This window comes from Limanda limanda, chromosome 1 (genome assembly GCF_963576545.1).
Source record: "Limanda limanda chromosome 1, fLimLim1.1, whole genome shotgun sequence".
NCBI classification, from domain to species: domain Eukaryota; kingdom Metazoa; phylum Chordata; class Actinopteri; order Pleuronectiformes; family Pleuronectidae; genus Limanda; species Limanda limanda.
In genome coordinates, this window is record NC_083636.1 from 37,515,611 (window position 1) to 37,536,269 (window position 20,659).

Genomic DNA, 20,659 nt, shown 5'->3' on the forward strand with positions numbered 1-20,659 from the left:
TGACAGGAAGGTCGCAGAGGTCAACCTGGAGATGAGGGCCAACGCAGGAGGATTTCCAGAGCCAGGGGTGGATCTACAGGACGGGAAGTGCTTTGTGCCAGTGTGTGAGCTTCAGTCTGAAATTTTTAGGTGTTGCAAGGAGAGTCAACACATTTGAAGAGCTACACGCTGAACACAACCGCACCAACAGGAGATCAGCAACACATGATTATACGACTGAGAAGCATTCAAGGGAAAAGAGATGGTTTCCCTGCTCACGAATGCTTGGCAGGAACAACATCAAATTTCTGATCATCAAAGTCAGAGCATACAAGATGTCTCTGAAACAAGATGTTCTTCAACAAGGAGGTGTTCGACACACGATCAGGACGAAGTGTGGCACCAATACAGTGAACATTTTGATAATATGATGATCATCATGTTAATAATTGTAAAATACGTTATTGAAGTTTGTAGAAACTGATCATTTTCAATTGTGTAACTCTGTTGTATTGTTTTTGCACTAAGACTAGTGTTACTTCTTTAATTCACATATCCTGGAAAATTCCCAATCTAAATGATGAGATGTTATAAAGATGTTGATCCCAGATGGATAAAAAGGGAGGAATTGTGATGGGAATTTTGTATTTAGACATGTTCAAATGTAACAGATTACATTTATATAGAAAGAAGTTTACTGAAAGATGTATTTCTGTGTTTAAGACTCATAGTCAGAGTTTAGCTCAAGTTAACACTATGCATAATGCTCTTGAAGGCCTTATAGACGTGGCCTTCTCAGTCTAGTGTGAACAAAAGGTTTCTCAACAGGGGCCAATTAAGTCTTCTGCAGCAGGGAGCTTCAAAGGCTAATAGGTGTGACCTGCAGAGACAGGAGATCTCTGAGAAACTCACAGGGTCTGGAACAAGATGCGTTTAGCATCTTGTTCAAACTTCAAAGAGACCGCCAGAGACCAATGTCTGGTCTTCCTGTAAACGACATGGAGAGAAGCTGATTGGACAAATGTATTTTACTGTGGAGAGGAGGGATCTGATTGTATAAATGGAGTGTACTTTTGAGAGCTCATTGCGATTGCCCTCACATCTGTCACCGTGATGTTTGAGCTCTGTGCCATTGAGGTCAAGTCTGTTGTCGTGACTTGACCTTTGTAAACCGTCCGCAGACGGTTTGAATTAAACATCCAGAATTGATAATTGCTTGTTGTGTCATGATATGTAATAATTTTCCCATTACAACACAGTCTTTACGTTTCTCTTAATATTCCCACCTCACCGCAAAAACTACTATTTTCGGTTCCCAGACCAAAGTCGTACTTTTACCAAGGATCAGTTTCCACATGAGCTGCTTCATGGCCTTGAGGGAACGATCCCCAGACCCGCTTGGTGTTTTGCCGGCAGGTAAGAGGGAATAATTGTTCCCAATTTCAAATGGAAATGTAATCAAAAGATAATGAATGCATCATAAGTCTTTGTAGGAATCAATCTGCATTTAAAGCCTGTGTGGCTCAACAGTGCGCGGGAATAAAAAACGATGTTGTTTTGAGAATTCAACTTGACTCATAAGCAGGTTTTTATGAGACCGGGAAGCAGTTTTCGCTCAATCAAGCCGTGATGTCTCTTCAGTAGTCGCCTCTGAATGTTTAGTGTGAAAGCCCCTGGGCGGCAGAGACCATGACCGTGGTTTCAACAGTGACAGACGAGTGCGTGTTTATTCAGACAGCCCTTGGTTCGTCCTTGCTGATGCACAAGACCAATGATTAACCTCAACCGCTGTAGCTCTTATCTGGTCCGTGAGTCAGGGCTACGTGCAGGAGTTCGGCTGAGAGCGCCTCTCAAGAGCGGAGGGAACGGAGAAGAGCAGTCAAATCCTCTCCTCTGATCCCACTGATGTCTGAGCTTAACTCTAATTGAGGAGGTGCTCACTCCACGGTGGTGCGAGTCCCTGAGATATTTCTCCACTGAGCAGCTCTTTTCTTCAGCTAGATAAGATGTCATTTACTTCCCCCCCGGTGTCTCGCATGCAGTCAACCTTTAAAAGATCAATTGTAATTTGGGCTGAATAACCTCAACGACTTCTGATGGATTGTTCACATGGGCTCGCGGGGGACTCAGGGATCAATACATCTCTTTGAAAATGAAAGAGGTGAACGGGTGTTCTGTGTTTGCTGCCATCGGAGTGAAACACATACTCCATCTGGTCGGATCCCTACTGAGGCTGCAAGTGAGTCACAGATGAGTGAGCTCGCTACTAACCCATTGGTATGAAGGCATTGGCCGTTTCGCGTGGGGCTGTCGGACTTGTCCTCGGATGTTTGTGGAGGTGCGGCTTGTTTACGTTCGTGCTGATTTAGTCGGATTGTAATGAAGAGAAGCAGCAGAGTGTGTGTGTGTGTGTGTGTGTGTGTGTGTGTGGAGCTCGAACGTGTTGTTTGGGGTCAACCTGTGTGTATAGATTCACGATGCTCTTTTTTATGTCAATCCCTTATCACCACTCCTCCTCTCTATGAACAATTGTATATCTTTTGCAACCACATGTATGAAAGATTGCGACTCATCAGATTTTCCATAAACCAAACACTGACATTGTCACCTTAAAACATGGTAAAGGGGAGGAGCAAAACAGGTTAATTGTGCCCTGAGTTAAGAAACGGCTCCCGAGAACAGCTGATTACAGCAAAGACGATTTTGTGAGAGCGCCCTTCAATTCTCTGCTCGTTTATTTACAACGACACCAGGGTCTGAGTAATGAGGCCACAGTAATGAGGCCCCATGCCACTGAGTTTCTGCTAAACGCTTCATAGTTTTCAAGGTTTGGATGAAACTAGAACATCTAAGAGTGTATGTGTGTGTGTGTGTGTGTGTGTGTGTGTGTGTGTGTGTGTGTGTGTGTGTGTGTGTGTGTGTGTGTGTGTGTGGTGTGTTTGGGATGGTGATGGAGGTTTGCACTTCAACTTTTACAACTTTACAATACATTTTTGAATATGGCCCGAGGTCCCTTATGTGTCAGGTTCCCTTGAAAAGCTGTTGGTTAGGAAACAGTTGCTTATTTACACATTCAGCAGGTACACAGCAACATGAGCACTAATTCAGGGTTGTGTATCTATCTGACAAGTTTAATATTCACTCCATCAAATCCTGAGGGAAACATCCAGCACTTTTGGTTCCTCTTTCTTCAGCCTCTGGTCGCCAAACTTTCATTAAAAGTAGCATCTTGCTGCAGTTGAAATCAAGAAATTAAGAAAGTAAAGAATTTAAAATGTACCGTCCATCACAAACTGACTGGGTTATAAACAATCAGTACAAATCATAATTCTTTGAGATTTTAATTATGTTCTGTATCAACAGTCTATTGTTCAGCATGACACGTATTCCCCTGGAAATGGATTATTAAATTAATAAACTGAATATGAATTAGTCAAGTTAAATTAAGGTAATTTTAAGCAGAACAAATAAAAAAGTGTCAGTTCTCCTCCGTTCTGTCAGTTCAATAAGAATATTTGGCAGCACAGGAACATTCAATTCCCCACAAATGTCAGTTAGCACAAAGAAAGGTCTTTTGCTCCACAGGTCCATACTTGACAGATCTTTATTAACTAGCATCTCACCTGTGAAGGATTTCCATTGTTGCCCCTCAGCTGGAAAACGACCTCCTGTACACGGTGCACAAAAAGAAAGTCAATCTCAGGGACTCCATCAGCGGAATAAGGAGTGACTCTGCGCTGCCGGCAGCACCGGCACCGGGAGAGAGGGATAAAAGATGATGTATTCCTCACAGAGCCTGTGGGCGACTGATCCCTTCAAGGGGGAAAGCACAGATGCAATCATGAACTTGTCACATAAAGTCACAGTAACGTGGAGCACGTGAACCCAAACACCACAAGACCGATGCTACAAATCCAGGAGCTCTCCCAGCGACACACACGGCAACTCATCGCCGGATTAAGAGCTTAAGGGTTCAAGGGTTTTGAGTTAGCATGATCTTTATACGTGTCCATGTGGCAGGATCACACACCGGGGACCTGTCATCACCTTAATGTCTCATCACCACAGACTAAGACCTGATAAGTGCTGATATAAGTCTTTGAGCAGCGATTGGCCTCCTCTCCGGTTCTCAGGCGATGCATCATGTACAGTAGTTGTATCTCAGATCCATTCCACCATAACCACTGTTGTTACACCGAGCCACCGGCCCATCACATCTGTTATTCACAGAACCATGTGTTAGCAGCTGTTTCCAGACTCATTAGATAGTGATCCTACCTGGACCGATGAGACAAGCTGTTGTGGTCTGACTTGTAAGGTTGTGTGGACGCCACAACCCTCATCCACACACAACATTTACTACACACTGACACAAACAGATGGAGCAGTTTGCAGAGACGCTGTTTAATTTTAATGATTTTTGTTGTTGTTCTTCTTCTTTCTCTGTTCTTCTCGGCAAAGATGCATTTCAATTGGAAGACGTCTCGTGAATGGCAAATGATGATTGTGCATCATTTGTAAACATTATAGAATTGTTAAATTCTGAGGATGTTAACTCAGAAAATTCAATTTGGAGGTGAGCAGATTTTATGGGAACTTAATGCTTCTTGATGTGCACTGTTTTGTTGGAGAGGATCATGAGCTGGAGGATGATACTTTAGTTTAATTCTGTAATAAACAAAAACAAGGAAATACATTTGTAAGATGTTTTAAATAAAATCAACCCCAGATAATCTATTAAAATCATGAAAATATGCAGAACATCTTGTGAGTCCTTCGTTTGCTTGGTTGCTATTTAATCAATATCTGCTGGAATCCTCTTTCATGAGATCCATGGATTATTCATGGACTCAGGAAATTAGATGTTTATCTACTACATAATGTATGTGTGCCAAACGCTAATTCAAGAGTGATAGTCAACACAATTATGCAACAATTAATGTTTTAAAAGAGAGTGAAACCTGCGATTGATCTTTGGCATAAACGTCTTCATCACATCCTACTCATCATCGTTCTGCATTGACAAACAGAGCTGAGAATGTGGATTTCAATTAGTACAGGTCATAATTGAAAATAGGGAGTCACCAACATCTATGGGTTCAACCCCAGTGATAACATAATTAAAAAGCTGAGATGGAAGCCCACACATAAACTCTGGTGATTGGAGAAATCAACTCTAGTATCTGACACGCCTCCTCGAAGGAGACCTGGAGAGTTCTGAAGCGTTAAAGCTGGAGCTGCAGCGCCAGTCAAAGCGTCTGCAAACAGTCAGACAAAATAATATTTGACTGACAGCATGTGGGTCTACTTTTCCCACATTTGTTTCATTTTCTGAGGCCGAGGTCGGGCTTCCTGAGAGACTTCCTGTTCGTCCAAGTGAGGCTGGGCCAGCGCTTCTGTTGATTTGAATGTAGATCTACGTCCATGCATTGAGGTTGAAGCCTCTGGCTATTTGGCTGAAGAAATTCGAAGCTTCTCAGATGTCCTGACTGAACATTTAATGATCCTTCAACAGCATTTAACAGGAATGATGGAGCTTTGTTTATTCAGCATTGAGAATAGTAAGTCTATTTTAAGTCATGGTGCTAAAATCTAACAAATTGCAAAAGTGTAAGAACGTAGCTTAAGCACATCAGATGGCACTTCTACTTTAGCTGAGTATTTCTATTTTTTGAGACTTTATACTTCACGCCAATACAGGATAGCTACCTGATTCCAGTCATTTTACTGTTTGATGGTTTAAAACCAAATGTGTGCTGAGTTTGGACTGGGAAAATCCTGAAAGGACCTCTGGGAATCCAGTTTGTCATGGTTCCCTCGGTAGGTTTGGGGCAGGGAATCTGCATGGACCATGTTCAGTTTTGGAAGCAGTTGCTTGGCGTTCGAATAAGAAAGGTCATCGAAGAACCCCTTGATGGACATAATTAATAAAGTAGGATATTGAGCTAAGAATGAGACCTTTCAGGTTTGGTCAAATGTTGGGAGAGTTTGGGGATGTATCAGATGAGTCAGGAAAAGGAGGCAGGACTTGACCCATGCAATGGTCAACAGATGAGATGACCTGCTGACCCCAACGAATGATAACGACAGGGTGGTGGAAAAAGTTGGAAGACTCAGGGGAAGCTTTGGTAGAGGTCTGTCATCCTGTCAAAGCCCCTGGGTGACACTTCTCTTCAGAGTCGAGGCTCCAACATATTGTGAACCAACTCAACTCACTTTTCAGAAGACTGGAGGGTTCATGTGAGTTTAGCAACGTACTCTGCATGTGTTTTGTGGACTGGAGAAAGCTTGCAGCCTCGTCCCCCTGGGGTGTCTTGTGCTAGGTGCTGCAGTAGTTCAGGGTAACCATGGGCCATTGCTATGAGTCACTCAGTCCTTGCGTAACTTGAGTGAGAGCTGTGTCTATACTCTTTGCAGTCAGGCAGGACATGGGGAGATGTGAGAGGAAAGAAAAGCCTAAAGATCGAGCTCTCAATTTACTTGTTGATATTTGCTGTTCACTTTATGGTCGTGAGCTTTTGGTTGTGACCGAAAAACCAAAATTATTAGTAACAGCAACTGAAATAAGTTTCCTCCACAGGCCGAGCTCATCCTTCCAGACTGCTGCTCCTTAACATCGGAGTAAGCCATCTGATAAGAATGGCTTTGGGTTTCTGGGGTATGTCCAACAGGCATTTGGCTTTGTAACACCTTGAGGTTACCCAGGTGGAGCAGGTTAACTAGACCATAAGCAGGAAGACAAGCAGGGGAAAATCAATGAACGGGGGAAGTCTTTCCTTCAGCTCACTTTCGTGCCCTGTCTCGCTCTCAGCGGTCCCATGGGGCTTTGGTTTCACCCTCAATGACCGTCCCATGTCTACTGCGGGGGGGTAAATTAATTATGTGCAGTGACTCATAGAGAAAATGCAAAACTGGAGTCATTCCTCAAAAAGGTTCAAGCACCCAGAAAAGAAAACACTGTAATTGGACCAAAGCAATTTACTGTCTTTTTTTAGCCTTGATGGTTTGTCCTGTGAGTTCCACGGTCCGCAGAGAAATTGACCTGAGGTACAAGAGCATCTGCAACATGGAAAGATACAGATGCTGCAGGAAGTTTTGGCGTAATCATCCTCTTGCTGCTCGGGTTGTGTTGGTTCTGGAGTTTATTACACATGCTCTTTGATGCCCCTCCTGTCTCCTCAGATGCCAGAGTTAGTGGGGTAATTAAGGAGAAAGCCCAAACCCCCCCACAAGTCCTTTCTGCTACGCTCCACCCTGCCATTTACTTGTATCCAGCTGCTAATTAATGAAGTGCCGTGAAAGGGTTACCCAATCAAATCAGTGGACACACATAAATCAAAGACTGTCTCTTTTTCTCCCCCAGAGATACTGGCAGCACAGTCAGAGGAACTATTCAGGAAACTCATAAATTATGTTGAATTAGTTTACACGGCTACTTACATGTGTTTGAATGATCCAGGGTATGCGCTTAAGGACAGGGACGTTTCATTTGCAAGCTGTTCCCAGTTTAGAAAAGCGTGAGTGTGCATGCAGACATGTATTCATGTGTCGCTGCGGAGGCGCATGCTTACGCTTAAACACGTTTGCAGGACGGTACACACACGTCTTTGTGGCACTGTCTCTGCTCGGTCGCACAAAAGCTGGGCCCATTAACCAGATTAATTTGAGAGATTGGATGAACATGGAAGGATGGATGAAGGGTGTAGGGAGACGGGACATAATCCATGACAGCGAAGAGGGAAAGGGAAGATGAGATGGGCGAAGAGGATGATGGATAGCTGTGTGTTGGACAGCAGAATCAAGAGGAAGGGGAAAAGTGCAATGATATGAAATAGCAAGGGGGGAAGACAGGCACATGGGACAAAGATAGAGAGAGAGAGGAGCGAAAACAGGTGGGCGTCAGAGGAAGATTAAAAGTGAGACCGAAACAACGGGGATATGGAGGCGGGATCTTCTCGTGGAGAATAATGGCAACCCCTCTCCTCTCTCCTCTACTGCTCACTGAAGGGCACTAAGTGTCTTGGCAAATGTGTATCACAGTCTGGGCAGCTTAGGCAATTTCATGGAGCTAAAGAAGATGATGATAATCCAGTTAAATTGAAAAATGGGAATGTCTATGGATCCTCGTTCATCCTGTAATTAATCCTTTCTTACATTCATGCAGCCAGATAGTTGATACGATTAGGATTGACTGAGAATAATACTTCCCTCAGTCCGGCCCTGATGAAACACCACTCGCTGCCCTGTGATGGACGACACTGACGTTTCTCTCAAGCTGAGCATTGAGCAACATGGACCTGTGTCTGCACGGCACCGTTTTTTAAGTGTGCTCCAGTGATGCTTGGCCATAAATAAATCACTACATTTTGTGGACCCTCTATAGTGTTTAATAGAACTGTTAAATGGAGTTAGGACAGGAGAGCTACTGTGTGTTTGTGTGTGTGTGTGTGTGTGTGTGTGTGTGTGTGTGTGTGTGTGTGTGTGTGTGCATGTTGTGTCATCAATTTAGCACTAATCAGTTAATTGCAGGCCAAACCAATGTCCCCAGTTTTCTTCCACGGCACTTGACACAGCATTGGATGTAAAGTCAGCAAAAACTGTCTTTGTTGTGCTGATGATGCAGTTACTGCAAATGTCAAACCAGCCAAAGTAAAACTTGTTTTGTATTAGTAGTAAAATGTGTTGTGGTTGGTTCCTTGGGAGAATAAAGCAGTCCTTATTAAAACTGTACTTGTAGGAGTCATTAATTTAATATGTGTACAAGATTATCAGAGAGTGTCAGAGGGGTTATTTTCGTTTTAACCTCTGAGGTATGTGGAATATCGACTTAATTGGCTCCAAATTCAGTATGAACTTAACAAAAATAATTCTGGTGGTGTGCCTGCATATGCAAAAGAGCCTAAAGCTCTGGGTCTTCATTGCATTTATATGCAGCGATGAATAAACATCTGAGCCCGAAGAAGACTTTCTAGTAATTTCTAAGGTAACTGCATATTATGCTAACAAGGCGTATAGCCCTAACTAGCTAATGCATCCCAAAGGTCTAGACATTCAGCCCATCGGCTATTTGTAACTATGCTTGTTGTTTAAAGATGAAATGAACTAGACATGATATCTGAGAAGAGACATATTGCGAACTTTACAAAATGCTGAGAAACACTGAGTTTGAAACCATAAGAAATATAAGGTAAACATTACAGCAGCTCCCCTCTGGAGATGTTGCTTCACGCTGGAGGTGATGAGCCATATATCTCAACAGAAGCCTTTGCCTTTCCAAGTCTCCACTTATTTGTACCTCAAAGAATGCACAGAGGACATTTACTAGATTTACAGGGGACAACAACTTCTTAGAGAAGCTGCTTAAAACTGCAGGCTTCCGCCTCACTAAATCTGAGCAGTGACATTTTGAAGGTCTGACTCTGGTGAAGGGTATATTTATCTTTTTTCGAAAAGCATCACAAGCCATTGTAGGGCCACGGTGCTCTTTATGGGAAGTCAGGTACTAATGGGAGCCTCCTAAAAGGCAGCTTGTCCAAATGTTGTTTTTGAAATGTTTTTTATCAAAGAGTCGGCCATTTATTTTGAGTACCGAATCACTTTCTACCCAATTCAATATATTTCAGGCTTTATTTCCCATCAATCAGCACATGACAACCACTTTCATAGAGGTATGTTATTTTTACATTAAATAATATAGTTTATAAAAGTATAATCTAAGAATATAAAGGCAAACTTACAAGTTGAAAGAAATCCTTGGTAGATGTCAGAAATAATCACAAAGGGAATAAAGAAACTGTTGGATGAAAGGTGGTCAGGAGCAGAGTGGACTTCATTATTGTAAGTATGGAAAAAGTTTGAAACGTGCTGAATTCTTACTCAAACTCTCTCTCTCTTTATCTCTGACACAATCAGACAATTGTTGGCTGGAGAACAAATCAACTGCTCTACCAGGGTACCTGGGCTCCTCTGAAACACTTCACCACTTTTATGAAATTGTAGACAGGTTTTTGAACACCCAATGGCACATAACTGGGCACTTTAGGACATTGGAGCATGAGGGAAACGATTTCTGGCTCCAGTGCCGAGCAGTAAATGTGGGAAAAGTCATGGACCATGCATCCCTGAGTGGAGCGATCTCAATGTTGGAGGTATGACGGACGTACAGATCTTTTAAACAGGACGTGTTCTGGAGGAAACGTCCTTTAGCATTTCAACAACAACGCTAGACTATCTGAGGGACAGGTCTCTATAGACTCGCTGACAAAGAAGAAGAGATGTGTGGACACTTCAAATATGAAAAAGGTCAAAGGATCTGAATATTATTAAAAGTTGATGTGAATGCGGTTGATGCTTTCGAACAAGTTAATCCACAATGCTGTGTAACGCGGCTCCAGGACGATTTCTCTCTCGCTACACTTGACTGAAACAGCCATAAAATAACTTATTTGGCTCTTTATTTATTCCCCTGAGCAGCCGAGACACTCACAACCATTGAACGAACACACAAACACATAAATACGCTGAATTTAAAAGCTGGACTTGAGGGGAGATGAGGATGGGGGGCGGAGAATAACATAATTTATTTATGGAAGCAAATGGGATTTCAAAATGAGGAGCTGAGTGGATGGTCGTTCAGTAGCACTGTGTCAAAAAAGAAAAGGCTCATCAAATAAAGTTAGTTGTTTAAGGCTTAAAAACAGAGCGAACGCCAAAGTGATGGATAAACAGCCGAGAACAGATCCGTGTGCACTCAAGTAGCACAGGACTGCTGCACTCTGTTTACTTGCACTCTGATGAGTCCATTAATGTTAATTTAAGGGAGAAATCAAAAGAGGAAATGGAATATTTTAGTAAAGCCTAGAGCAGCGCACATCTATCTGAACCGTGTTCATATGAATAGGAAATCTGGGAAAGGGTTAAGACAGGTTATTCTCGGGTGCATGGGATGAATCTCAAAGACCAGACTGATATAGAATATTTCCCCATTAATTTGTAATTAGGAAAAACAATTAAACATAATATTGATTTATTCATGGAATGGCATTTACACAGTATAATGCATAATGCCTTTTTACCCTGATTCTGACAACCATCATTAAACCATTTGCTGACAAATATTCAAAACAACGTTTTTATTTGATGAAGGAAACACAGGTTTGCTGAATTACAAGTACAGGTCTCAGGCTCATTTTCAAATCAATGCAGCCTGTAATTAGAAAATCTATGAGGTCTCATTTTTAAAATGGTAATATTAATAAGCGGAAGGGCCCTGAGTAGAGTGCAAGGTCATACAGTCCCCTTAAATGTGATCAAGCTTCGCTAAATTGCACACATTCACAGATATCAGTCTTCCAAATATGCATGAATTTTTTAATCAAGATCCATGAATTATTCACAGAGAAATTAGTGAAAATATTAATCTTGCAAGAAAGAAAAAGAACATGATGGTTTCACTCGCGCCAAATTTTAACGGGTTTTTTCTTGGGCTAGGTCCTGTTCTTCCACCAAGTTTCATAGATATCCGTTCTGTAGTCTTTGCGTAATCCTGTTCACAAACAGACAAACAGACAGTGGTGAAAACGTTACTACTTGGTAAGGTAAGACCAGGTTTCATCAGAATGTGTCATATCATGCAAAAACATTGCCTTTCAATGGTAGTGGGAGGATGTTCTTCACCAACTGGACACCTCAGTACCTGGTGAGGGTTACCTAAATGTCACAGCGCACCTCGGCATTCTACATCAGTCACAGTGGTCGGCTTCCACGTGCCTCCAGCAGAATGATGCAGCATGTGGCAAAGCACTGTGTTCATCAATTCAAGATGCTGCATTGGTCTGAAAAGTCTCAACCAGCACAGCGCATACAGATCAGAGTGGAAGTAGAATAAATGCACAAGCTGAAAAATATGCAGAGACTGAATTATACCATTACAAGAGCATAGAGGCAAAGAGGTCCAACCCCATGCAGGGAGAATGACTCTATAAAAATCTAAAAAAAACACAGTACTTGTCCACATGTTTGTTTAATTCCAATGCAGCTGCAGTGTAAGTGTGTGTGTGAGTTTCTAGACTTGACTTCAGCTTTTCTCTCATCATTTGTTATCAAAGTCAAGAATGAAGAGACCGTGTCAAGCAAATTGTGTCTTGTGAGTCACTGGGTTTCTTTCAATTAGAAAATAGTTGATATTCATTGGAGCGGGTCACAGCCGGTTTAACATTCATGAACTTGGTTCAATATTTCTCCACACGATGTTCCCAATTTGTATATAATGTATCTAACACATCAGAAATACAAAGACAGGAGATATAAATGTACGAGTAGTGACTGTAATTATCGGATTTACGACCACAACACAGAAGCTTCTCCATCGTCCTGTCTTGATGCGGTTTATTGTTCAGTATTATTCTTACTCTCCGAGGGCGTCAGTGCTCTGGCGCTCACAGATTTTGGATGACTTGTACAGTAGCAGGGCGCTGGCAGCCAGTTTAGTTCAGTCAGAACTTCCAAGTGTCTTTTACACTTCTCAGCATTTGCTCAACTCCCAGAAGATGTGTCGAGGCTTTTACACATCCTGCAACACTGCCGAAGCCAAAACATTTGGCATTGTAAACTCCTCTGAGGGTGTAATGGGCAATGTGTTGTGGGCACTCTGAAAAACAATCTCTAAAGTATCTCTGGCACGTTCTCTTTCCTTCTCGTCCTCTATTTAGGTCTGTTTTTTCTCTCTTTGGGTCACATTGTCTCTCTTCCACTCTTAAAGAATACTTTAAAGGAGGCTAATAAACAATTTGAAGGGTTAAATTCGCAATATATGACCGAATCTGCACCTGAATTATGTTTCAGGGTTAGAGAGAACCATGTCACTGTACAAACATTAGTGCTGTATTGCCTACAATAAGTTCTGGGCTGGATTATTACTCTGGATATCCAAATAGCTGTTAACCCCATTGTTTTCACTGTGACTCGCTAATATTAGAAGCTTTAATTGGGCTCCCTGGGTGTTTCCATGTCCTAATTCTGTCGGATCCAAAGCAAGTGAGAAAGCACTTTAGTGTAGAGAGTCATGTACCAAGCGGCCATGATAAATGATCAGAAAGCCTTTTTAGGGGAGCATGTAATCATTTGTGTGCTTATTATAATAAGAATAATACTAGACGCAGGGTTTTGTTTTTCTTTCTGTGTCCTAAACACTCTTCAAAGTGGTTTCTCCTGTAATGATCACTTGCGTTCATTAGAGGACTTCTCAGGGCAGCGGAGCTCCTTCGGTTGGAGAACAGCTCGTCACCTTGTAGCACTCGCTTCACATGCAAATGAGGGAGGATTGATCTTTTCTTTGAACGGCTCCACTTGCTAAACACTTGTTGTCGATGTTTTGTTTTTTGCTTTATTGTCTTGCAGGGGAGACGCAGCGGGCCTACACCTGACAAATACAAATTGCGGGAATGACATAGGAATGGAATAGGCGAGTGTGTGCGATGAGCAGATGAAGGGAGAATATAGAGGAGAAGGAGGGCGAGAGAGACCAGACGGTCGCTGTTGTGATGCATTGCTCTGCTGCAGCCCCCATGGTGCGGCAGTTTATTTGTCACAGACACAGAAGTGTCAGACCGGAGGAGAGCAAATAATGCTAACTAGCCTCCCTGTGCTGTCACTTAGTTACACTGAATAAAGGAGGTTTAATAGACCACCCTGAGATATACACAGAGAAGCAAGTGCTGAACAATTTAGAGTCCTCTACAGTCATTGCAGTTATTATACTGTAAAGGTATATGTTGTCCATTCCAATATGTCATACAAATTCAAAATGTCAAATGTCAAAGAGACCAAATACACACAGTGGAATGATTTGATTAAAATGCCTGGTTTTCCGGCTCATATTTATAAGGATATCTCCAAAGAGGAGTTTATTTTTTCATTAGTGTTTCCCTGGCAGCAGGATTACGCAAAAACTACCAAATCAAGTTCCATGACATTTCTCTGAAATATATGATGGTAGCGGGGTATGACGGTCCATGTGGATGATAAAAACTTTATGGATGACAGCATAGTATGCGGCTAAACAAAGCAGCAACAATGCAAAACACCAAGTTAGAGATCTCTGACGCACAAAAGAGAGCGACAACATTTGTCAAATTTGGTATCAATTTTTATTGATTAATGTCATTCTTTTTAACAAGTGCTTTATATTTCCTTAACGTAATCTTGCTTTTAACTTTCTTATATACATATATAATTTTCTACCCATCATAACAAGGAGTCCCTGGCCGAAGAGATATTGTTTCTCAATGGCACTTTCCTAGTTAGATAAAGGCTAAAAGATCGGCCTGGCACCAGTCCACACTGGAACTACACTAAAGTCTCATTAACATGGAGAGATGAAAGTTGCATATCCGCAACTTGTAGCTCTGCCACCTCCTGACCTCGCTCTTCTAAGTGTTCCTATCCTGCTGGCGTTTATTCAGACTCCAGGGACCAGAGAAGAAGGAGACTGTAGATGTTAAACTTCGGGCATTCATCTTTTCTTTTTTTTTTAAAGACCTCTTTCATCCACAATGTAAAATATCATTATGCTGTGCTGTCCTGTAGCTACTGATTTAATCAAGCTTGTAATCGTCCCGTCGCCGCTGACAACGCATGGAATATGTTGTGTGATCAATATGCATGTCATGAAAGCTGAATGATGTGGGGGTGCGCTGCAGCACTAGTTCTATGATCACACTTTTACAGGCCTCTTAATGCTCGGCTACTTGTCTCTTCATCTCTGCAAAGGGAACATTAGCATGTGCCTGCTCAGCCCCCCCGGGGGGATCAGCCCCTCTGACCGAACCTGGCTCTGTTTCAGCTCAGGGAACAGCAGGGGAGCTAGTTAGAGGCGTCCACCTGTGTTCAGAGAACAAGTCATGTTCTATTTCAAAAAAGTCAGAACCCTTTTACTGTGCTCTGAAGGCAAAAAAACGTAGAACTGTATCCTCAGCAGCCAAAGTGAATCCTAATATTTACCTGGACACACTGGTCAACATTGTGGCCCTCAGCAGCCTCTTGGAAAAGGACGACAGGGTAAGAATCTTCAATTCTGACTGTCGCTAAACACAAAGTCAGGCTGAACCACAGCCTCCTGCTCATCCCTGCTGCCACACAGCAGGCTCTGCACTCACAGCTGGGGGTCTGTTTATGTTAGGTTTACTTCTTGATGCCGATGTTTGAAACGGGGAAAAGGGAAACTTATGTCAGTTCCTCGAAAACGTTCTGCTCAAATGTGTTTGTTTTCACCAGTTGAGGACAAAATCTACGAGGGTGGTATCAAAGTGTGACTTCACCCCTAAGTTTTGGATGAAGTGCATTTCCCTAATGCATAGATTAAACGTCCCAAACGTTTTACTCTATATAAGTATTGGTGCTGCAATGTCCAACATGGTTCGAAACCCTAGGTGGGGTGATGAGCCATATTCAAAACATAAATGTAGATTTTTATTGTTATAAATGTTATTTCTAAACCAGCATTCATGTATTTCATCAAACAACTGTGGTACAATTTCGTTTTTTGTGTTTTTTCTACAGCTCTGAAAACCATTGAATCAAATTGGATTGGTTGTCTCTTTAAGCACAATGGCCTCATCTTCCTTAGCAGCCATGTAGCCATAGTGACAGGAAGTGCAGATTAATGCAAATTGCCATTACATTCTGTACATAGCAACTAGCAAATCAACATGTGTTCTACCACAGACAAAACACATTAAATGAATGCAGTGTGGGGCTGAATGATTGAAGTGTTATTATTAATGGTCCAGCAGTGCAACTCCTCACATGAGGGGAAACATTCCAGCTGCTTCCTGCAGCAGAACAATCACAGATGTTGTCATTTGTAATTTTATTTCTTGTCTTTGCATGTTTCTCCGTGATTCTGTCTACTACCCATAAATAAACAGAAGCAAAATTGGAAAAGAAATATGCTCGTCGGTTGCCAGCTTCTCATGGAGTCTGACGAGGACCAGAAGGCTTATTAGGTAAAGAAGAACCCTTTTCATGGTAGCTCATTAATTGTGTTCTCTCGGCTCTTTTGTTTACCGGGCAGTGAGTCTGATTGATAAAAACATGTTGCACATTATAAGGGAAGCGGCGCGAGTGTGGGAGAGGCGTGAAGGAGCGTCGCTTGTAGAGCCACTCCAGGAAACTGGAGGAGAATTGATCATGTTTGGGTGATGAATGATAGTGCCAGTGCACCTGCGGATCCTGTTAAGGAGCCGGGAGAGTGCTGTTGATCTAAATCATTGATGACTCCCGCTGATGGCTCATGCTGGGGTCCCACCGATGAGACGAGCGAGTTCTTAACGCAGAGCACGTTTTCTATTAGTGCAGCCGCTGTAACAAGGTGGGAGCGAGTGTGGGGGGGCAGCCGGCGTAACGCTGACAGTAACAGACACCATCTTCAGAGGGCGGTGGGGGGGGAACTTGTTCTGTTCCTCCCACAAACACCCCTCACATTGTTCCTCCTCTCTGGCTTAACATGATGCACACATGAAGAGTGACGATGTAATTCCCTGGTATGGTATTTAACTTTCTGACAATTTGGGAAATTTGCTTTTTCAGCTTTTTTCTGCAATTACCTCCAATTTGTCATTGGAGGTAGCTGCATTCACTTTTGAGGAGCTGTCATGAATATATTTGTATATGTTAAAGAAATGAGATGAAACGTGTCAGTGAGTTTGAGATGTGGTCACCTTTGGACAGAGCAGAATGAACTGTTAGGCTGGTAGTATAGAGTATAGGGTCGAATAGATCTTCTTAATTAACTCTCTGCAAGACAGTGCACAAGTTTAAGTCTCAAAATGTTGAACTTTTGCTTTAATTCACAGTCTCTCTGTCTGTGGAACAAAGTCCTGATAACGTCTCTGGTATGAATCAAAGTCTCATGGTTTTAGGGTAATTAGAAAATCCGTCAGGCTCTCCCGCTGTAAAATATCACATAAACTTTATCGATCCAACAAGGGGAGATTTTAAAAAATGACCCTCGTGTAGGACTTGAATGGATACTCGGGGACGCAGGGGACAGGGACGCAGATAAATATCTAAATTGATAGCCTCGGTGCTGATGCTAAGAATGAGGATGATGCTTAATCATGTTGCTGCAGCTACAGCAGCTCAGTGCAGCTGAAACCTTGTTGTCGTTGGAGGACACACACAGACAGAAAGCACACTCAACATAACACATGTAAAACAATCTCATGGACCAATGCGGCTTTTAGAAGAGGCCCTTACTTTAAGAGGAGTACCGTGCTCCACGCGGTGAAGAGGCACTTCACCAGCCTGACATAAATTCTGCTTTTCTGTCTGAGTAGAGCTACTTCACTGACAGGAAACAAAGAGCGGTGGTGCAAATAAATAAAGCAGTCTTTGGCCAAAAGATAAAAAAGTTAAATCAGCCTCATTCATTTCATCCCACTGTCGAGTAGCAGACTTCAATGGAGATATTCCATCTGTATCTACGTTTGTTGTGACATTTTGCAGCACATGCGCTGTCAAATTGAAGATGCTTTCTTAATTCTCACATGTTTTTTCCATTTGCATGTGTTTTCTTAATTTTCTGTGATGTAGTTTTTCCTCAATTATGATGACTGATGTTCGATTCCCATCATTAAACATTTTAATGGGGAATGAGCGATGTTTTGAAACAAAGACTGTAGGAAGATCCCACATCCTATCGCCAACATCATCTGCTTTCAGAAGATTCGGAACAAGATTAGCAAGTTTCTGCGGCTCTGACAGTGAACTGTTGTCTGTGAAGCTGCGTCCACACACTTTGGATCAAGCAGCCCCCCCACTCTGTCTCGGTCGGCTACATCCACCCTTCAGTTAACCCGGCAGCCAGTGGGTTACGTCATCCTCTCTGTTTCCTGATGCTGGCTTCAGACTCTGTACCTTGGAGCTGTCTTCATATCCTCTGGGGTCTTCAACTTTCCCTCATTGGCTGGAAAAGACCCTGAACCGCCTGCATGGAAATTCTACATGCACTTTTTGCACATTTTCTATTCACTTCCTCCTCCGTAACTGTATATTTTGTAATTCGAATGAAGCATTTTTTCTCCAGGGATCATTCCAGTTTTTTCCTGATTCAGATTTCTCTTGACCCACTGCAGACCAGTGACCTCTGCTAGTGTTTTCTGTATTCTGCCCAGCGCTCGCCGGGATGAATAAATAGGATTTTGTTTTGCCCTGTGCTGCACTTGTAAAGTTTGCTAGAGGACAGGAGCAAAACTGACTCTTTTCTATAAGAGCAATATGTTTTTTTTTCCTGCCTCACAAGGGTGAATGTGAATAGAGCAACAGAATATGTTAAGGAAAGTGACAGAAGATGCAGTGTTTTTGGAAAAGGTTGAAAAAGGAGTTTGGTTTCTGAGGCTCAGTGTGGGAGAAGCCTTTTAATAAATCGCGTTCTCTCATCCGTGTGAATAAATAGATAAGAAACAAACAAACAAAACGATTGTTTGATACTTGCTGTGACCCAGAGACGCGCTCACACATGACTGACATGGTAATCTCTGCCAGGGGATGTGAGGTGCGATTCTAGTTAATAGTTAAGTGTTCTGGAAACTTGGTGAGTGACGTGTTTTGAAGGGAGAGATTTTTCACAACATGTTCGAGGAGCTTTTCCTGGGTTAATGTATGCGCATTATATTGAATTTTTAGTTTGCTCTCGTGAGTTTCTATACACCACAGTTACAGTCAATGTTTTTTAGGCATGTTGTGAAGGAAATGAGGAAAATTGTATGTTACAGTTTTATCTGCTAAATTATGGACTGTGATTATAATTGAATTACCTGAATAAAAAAACAAAAAGAGATTACATGTTAATGAATTCATATATTTTCACACAGACTTGAGGTCAATGCCTCTGTATGAATTACTGCATGATCACAAATTATTAGTATATTCAAAAGAGATTTCTGAAAATGCAATTTGTTCGTCCACACGTTATCTATCCAGCTTATTATTTTTAAGGCCTACAGTCAATTTAGAAACAATAAATAAACTAAACTGGATGGTACCTGAAAAAAACATGTGTAGAACATATAGCAAATTCTACTAATACTGCTCAAGGATGTTTTTCTATCAACTACCTTTCATTTAGATAGTACAAATAAAAAATACAAACAGTTATAAAGACACAACCAAGCAGCTTTTGGATGTATTCTACAGTATGTGTTTGTTTTCTTATTTAGAGCAGTGGGCAGTGCTACTTTGAGTGGTAACATCTTCATCTCCCAGTAATGAATCATTTCCCCCGAAGGGTAATGGCTCATTTTGCGGTTCGAGTCAATCGTTTTTGGAACAGTTTGCAAATCTTACAGCCAAATCTGAAAGGAAAAGAAAAAGTCTGTTTTCAAGATGACGAATGACTAAACATCCTCTTTGTGCACTTTCAGCTTGGTTGTGTTTTAACAATTAGTTGGGATCATCGGTGTAGAGCGGTTGCTGGTTCAAGTCCTTGTAGAGTTACCTTGTATCGGTTGGTCATGATCAAGGTCAAAGGTGGACAACATGACAGCTCTCCTCAAGTGAAACCAAAGCATCTTGATCACCCCTGGTGGCTGAAGGAGGATGGTTTCGGTAATTTTTGGGAGTTCTTATAACAATGATGTTTGTTCAAGGGCTAATAGAAAATGATGATTCCTTGCAATCAGCTGTAGATGTTTACGTACAGAGTTAGACATCATTGAAATCCTGATCTTTGCAGCTCCACTGGCTCTGTTGGCGATTATTTCAATTAATCCTCATCAACAACAATGATTTTGAGCTGATTGTGCAGAATATGATGCCAGATAAATTTACAAAAAAAAGCTACATAACTAATAAAAGTGTAACACAAACAATAAGGATCAGGGGCTTATAAAGGCTTTGTTGTTTGTTAAATGGATGTGACAGTGTGAATGTGTAATACACTGTGAATTATGTGAATTATGTGAATCAAACTCTGTCTCCAGACTCAGAGAACAGAAGCCACACAAACACATTCACATCACTATTCAGAGACGCGTGGAAAGATTTCCTGAATTCTAACGTCAGCGATGTCACAAAGTCTGCAGCGAACTCGACATCACGCTGAACAAACACGTGTTACAATACCAGCCAACAAACTCCATTCGGTGCACGTCCACAGAGTTTGCTCATAATTCTTCAATCTGAGCAAAGAAAATGAGTTGAGTTTCTGTGGGAGAATATGTGGAGATGTTGAAACACTGCAGGTCAAATGAGCCCAGGAGTAAACTGATGTTTTAACCTCCTGTGAAAATAAAAGTGAATCACTACGACCGATGTGCGCTGAAATATCCAGACGCCACAATCTACCTGCTGATTCAACAGGCGCCTATTTCTGCCTGTAAGTGAACTGTTCATTTTATCATCTTTGTATATTCAGTGCAGTGCAGATAATGGCCCAATTTCTATAAGTTAATATTGAATAACTGATATGCTCTGTCAGTGGGGGAGGGGCTGTTTGCCTTCAGTATCCTCGGATTAACGAAGCCAAATATTTGATCAGAGCTAAAGCAAATTCAGTTTCATTTTATTGAAAGTATTGACTATAAATCGTTAATCGCAGATAAACCAATAAGGATGAACACAACTCTTCTAACTTCAGTCTGCATCATAGACTGTTTATAAAAAGCTCTGCACACAACGTCCA